Source organism: Chinchilla lanigera, unplaced genomic scaffold, assembly GCF_000276665.1.
Source record: "Chinchilla lanigera isolate Chin_1 unplaced genomic scaffold, ChiLan1.0 scaffold00021, whole genome shotgun sequence".
Taxonomy (NCBI): Eukaryota; Metazoa; Chordata; class Mammalia; order Rodentia; family Chinchillidae; genus Chinchilla; species Chinchilla lanigera.
In genome coordinates this window covers 1,451,067-1,456,106 of record NW_004955422.1, presented here as the reverse complement: position 1 = coordinate 1,456,106, position 5,040 = coordinate 1,451,067, and the positions used below count along the sequence as shown (strand labels likewise).

Sequence of the window (5,040 nt, the reverse complement as noted above, 5' to 3'; positions counted from 1 at the left end):
CGCGGTCTCCGGGCCCAAGGCGCAAGGATGCGGGGCCCGGCCTCCAGGATCCTCCCGGGCCTACCTGCTCCGCGGGCCAGGGCTCGGCTCGCAGCCCGGCGGGAGGTCCGCGCCTCGCAGAGAAGGAGAGAAGATATGCGAAGGCAGCAAGCGGCTCCGTTCTACCGGCCGGCGGGTGAGAGCGGCCTGAGCCAGAGGCCTCGCGGATAACTCAGCCCGCGACCTGGCGCTGCCTCCGCCACCGCCGTCGCCTCTCAGAAGACATCAAGCGAGAAGACGGAGCAAAGGATCGCCGATTGCGCGAACGCCCCAGGCATCAAAGGGCGAGCGCCGATGCAGTCGCTCAAGGAGGCGCAGACGAGTGCAGAAAAACAGGTCCCGCTGTCCAAGGCATAAGTAAACAAATCCAGATCACAAGCTGTATAGTAGAGTACCTTGTGGTTCTGCCATTTTCTGTCGCTTGCTGGGCAAATTGTTGAGAGAACTGGACGTTTTCGTGAGTGTGTTGAAGATCATAGCACCAAAACATTGTGGTCTAGTACAGGTCAACGACCACCTTATGGACTCCTAGTACTACTTAACGCAGTTAAGCAAACGATCTCCCCTCTTTTGACCCTTAGATTGCCCACAAGGGAGCCTGTACTGCAGAGACCCTCTCATAAAATTAGTTATTAATTAAATAAAAAGACCATCTCAAACATAAATAAAGGTGTAAGGCTCTCCCCTCTTTGTTTTTTTGTTTTTTGTTTTTTTGTCTTTTTGAGACAGAGTTGCGCTATGCAGTTCAGGCTGGCCTTGAGTTCACTTTGTAGCCCAGGCTGGCCTCAAACTCCCAACGATCCTCCTGCCTCAGCCTTCCGAGTGCTGGGATTACAGGCGTGTGCCACCACTCCCAGCTTCTCCCCTCTTTGAAATTATTTATATAAGCTAAATTTCCAGCCAGGCATGGTGGTACACACCTGTAATGCCAGCACTCAGGAGGCTGATGCAGGAGGATCACCACAAGTTCAAGGCCAACCTGGGCTACGTAGTGAGTTCAAGACCAGCCTGGACTACACAGCAAGACCCTGTCTTAAAAAAAAAAAAAAAAAAATCTAGTGATGGAAGTTATCTATAGATTAAAATATTTGAACACTTTAAGGGTCTAGAATGACAATGAAATCAGCCCTTCTGCAAAAGACATTGTGTATGCAGGAGTTAGAAAAACTTAATGACTCATGGAATGATAGATCCTTCATGTTTCATGGGCCAAAGATGAAGACCCCTGTTATAGTTTGTGTCTGAATATCCCCCAAAGCCTCATGTAGTCATGGAGTGGCTTCTAGAGTTTATGATTGAGTCACTGTCAAATGCTGGAATTATGGATGTGAGTGCTACACCTGCCCTGGGGCGGGTAGTTTGCATACAATGTAAGGGAGGGAAAGGGGCTGCTTGTCCCTCGCTCCTGCCTTTGCGGTTGTTGCTTTTGCTATCTTCCACCGCCATGAATGCTTGCCCTCTGCCATGTGCCACTCTGCCTTGGAACCAGCCCAGTATGGACTGAAACCTCCACAAACTGTAATCTAAATAAACCTTTCCTTCCTTCATTTTGTATGTCAGGCATTTTGTCCCAGCAATGAGAGAAAAGTAACCAAGACAGAATTTGGTACCAGAAGTGGGACCGTTGCTGTGACTGTACCTGACCATGTGGTTCAAGAGCCTTTGGAAATGGCTTATGGGAAGTGTTTGGAAAGATTCAGAGGTGTCACCTGAAAGACTAGAGCTCAAACGCCTTTGGCTGTTCTGTATGGGAGATTCTGGTCAGAGCTCAGAAGACCAGATGGCTGGTAGAAATCCTGCTGGTAAAGACCAGGCTCAGGTGTCGGACATGGTGGTGCACACCTGTAATCCCAGCACTCAGGAGGCTGAGGCAGGAGGATCATCACGAGTTTGAGGCCAGCCTGGGCTACAAAGTGAGCTCACGGTCAGCCTGAAGTGCATAGCAAGACCCTGTCTCAAAAAGACCAAAAAAAAAGACCGGGCTCAGGAGGTTTCTGCTAGGAAGAGGACTGCATTGGTTGTTGGACTCCAGACAATGTATGTTATGGCTTGGCAGAAATTTTGTCTGCATTTTGCTCATGTCCAGAGACTTTGCCTGATACTGAGATTAAGGATAGCGGTAGACTGATTGATCTGGCAAAAGAAATTCCCAGGCAGTTGAATGTTGGGGCAGTAGCATGGCTATAGTTGGGGGCTTTCAGCCAGATTTATGTTGACAAGGGGAATCTTGCATGATACCACTACACCAGTGGCGCTGTTCAGATTTATGTTGAGAATCAAGAGCAAAGAGCTCAGCAGGATGATTTAAAGTGTTGTGAGTTTGGCCAGAAAGGAAGCTCCAGTATAGCTGTGGACTGCAAAGATAAGGCTGAGGAGATCTTGATTGCTGAAGAAGAACAAGAGAATAGAAAAGATGGCCTGAGGGCATCACTAGAAACAGCAAGTCTCCACCCTTTGCAGCCTTAAACCTGCAAAGATGAATGACTTTGCCTTAAGGAGAAAGCCACAGAGCACCTGGTTCCAGAATGGCAGCAGCATAGAGGATTTGCTCCTCAGAATTGAATTCAGAGTGCCCAGCAATCCAGGCACTCAACCCCTATGGCCAAGAGAGAGGAAATCTTGGCTACTTCTGCAGGTGGCAGCAGACCTTGGCATCTTCCACGTGGCACTGGTTTTAGGTTTTAGGTGCATGTGGAATGCAAGAGTTCTGAAGTTAAAGAAGCTTCCACCCAGAGTTCAAAAGAAGGCCTGGCAGGCCCAGCAGTGTGCCCTTGAGAGGGCAGTGTGCGAAGCTGTGAGTGAGAAACCAGAGGTTCAGTGGAGACCTCAGAAGTTTGGAAAAGCAGAGAACGTCGATTGTCTAAGGAAAGCTGCAAGGAGGGAGCAAAGCAGGCCTAAGAGAGAAGCCATGGGAGCTGTAACCACTGGAAGTGCCATAGGGGTGGACTCATGCAAGCCCTTTGGAGCTCACAGTGTGCCACAGATTGCTTCAGATGCTGGACATGGAACTACAGGACATAATGTTAGCCCTGCTGGATGTTTAACTTGCTTTGGTCCCAATTCTCTGTATTCCCCTTTGTACCTTTTGGAATGGTAATGTTTATTTTGTGCCACTGAATGTTGGAAGTGTTTAACTTTTCATTTGTACAGGGGCTCACAGATAAGAGTTTGTCTTACATCTCTGAGGAGGCTTGGGACTTGGACTTTTCAACAATGCTGAAACCGTTAGCACTCTGGCAACTCTTGCAGATGGACTAAAATGTCTTTTGCATAAAGGGATGTGCATGAGTCTTTAGGGGGCCAGGGGTGGAATGTAATAGTTTGTGTGTGAATATGCCCCCAAAGCCTCATGCCATCATGGAGCGGCTTCTAGAGTTTATGATTGAGTCACTGTCAAATGCTGGAATTATGGATGTGAGTGCTACACCTGCCCTGGGGCGGGTAGTTTGCATACAATGTAAGAGAGGGAAAGGGGCTGCTTGTCCCCACTCCTCCCTTTGCAGTTGTTGCTTTTGCAATCTTCCACCGCCATGAATGCTTGCACTCTGCCATGTGCCACTCTGCCTTGGAACCAGCCCAGTATGGACTGAAACCTTCACAAACTGTAAGCTAAATAAACCTTTCCTTCCTTCATTTTGGGCATCAGTATTTTGTCCCAGCAACAAAAGTAACCAAGACAACCTCTAAAATTTTATTAACCTTATGATTTCAAGGTGTCTTTCTTCCCTTCTCCTTTTTAGTATCCAGAGATCTCATCTGTCCTGTTTGATGACCACAAATGGGGTTCTGAGAGTGTAGTCAATTTTGAAAAACAGAGCTGGGGATGGTGGTGGATACCTGTAATCCCAGAACTCTGGAAGGCTGAGGCAGGAGGATCACAAATCTGAGCGCAGTTGTGGCAACTTAGTGAGACCTGTCTCAAAAAAAAAAAAAAAGTGCTGTGGATGAGGCTCAGTGCATAGGCCTTGGGAAAAAATTGTAATTTTTTTGTCCTTAAATTAACTTGTTTTGCATCTTTTTTATTCCAAGGGTAAAGAAAGCAGTCTCATTCTGACAAAGTTCATTTAAACTAAGAATATATTTACAGTGCCTCTTATTTATAATTTGGAGCTGGGAAGCAAGTGATATCCCGTTCCTGGGTTGTTTCCCCTTGACAACAGTGGGGAACCTGCGGTGGTGAAGCACCTAAGTGTAGGTCTGAGAACCCCAAGGATGCCCAGTGGAGCTCTCTAGGGAACATAAGGCTGCCAGAAGACAGAAAAATCTTTGATGCTTTCCCAAAACCATGCCCCAAGGGGGCCACAACTCCACTTGAAGGACCTCAAGGGCCAAAACGTACACTGCAGACTCTTGGGAGTTTTAAAGTACAGGTCCTGATTCCACCTTAGATCATTTGGAGAACAATGTAAACTATGGACTGAAAAAAATTCTGGCCTGTAAAAGTCCAAGTCAAAATGATATTAAAGAGAGCTGAGTGTGGTGGCACACACTTGTAATCTCAGCACTCAGGAAGCTGAGGCAGGAGGATCACTGCAAAGTCAAGACCAGCCTGGGCTACATAATGAGTTTAAGGCCAGCCTGAATTATACAGTAAGGCTTTGTCTCAAAAAAGAAATGTAAATTTGAAAGGTACCCTGTGGAATTGATAAGAAATAGTTCCTGAGTGGAGCAGAGCAGGAGGACTTTGACCCTGTGTACAGTCAGTTTGGCACACAGAGATTATTCTTCACGTGAATAATGACTTGAAAGTGAATAGACTCGAAATCGCTTTGGAATCACTCCCGTCCCTTCCTCTCACTTGGGCTTCAGGCTACCATCTAGCAAGTTAGGCTGTGAAAAACCCCCAGTATTCCTTATGTGAAGTTAAGGCTCACGTGTAGATGTTTATGATTGCCACACTCTGCCTTGCCAGTTAGGATCTGCGGTTGGCTTGGTAGGAATCCACCCTGATGCAATACAGTAACAGAATCAGAACTTTAGCCAGCCATAGTAGGTGGTACC

General features: G+C 47.2%; 1 protein-coding gene across 5 annotated transcripts in view; it reads right to left on the bottom strand.

Moving 5' to 3' along the window:
- Positions 1-715, bottom strand: part of Ambra1 (autophagy/beclin-1 regulator 1) — a 188,977-nt gene extending 188,262 nt beyond the window's left edge. For 3 of the 5 annotated variants that reach the window (XM_005384023.2, XM_005384024.2, XM_005384025.2), the window contains exon 1: positions 65-714. The gene's annotated coding sequence lies outside the window, so the exon portion shown is untranslated. Of the gene's footprint in view, positions 1-64 lie in introns of all 5 variants that reach the window. The other 2 variants (XM_005384021.2, XM_005384022.2) reach the window with 1 other exon arrangement.
- Positions 716-5,040: the final 4,325 nt, after the last annotated feature.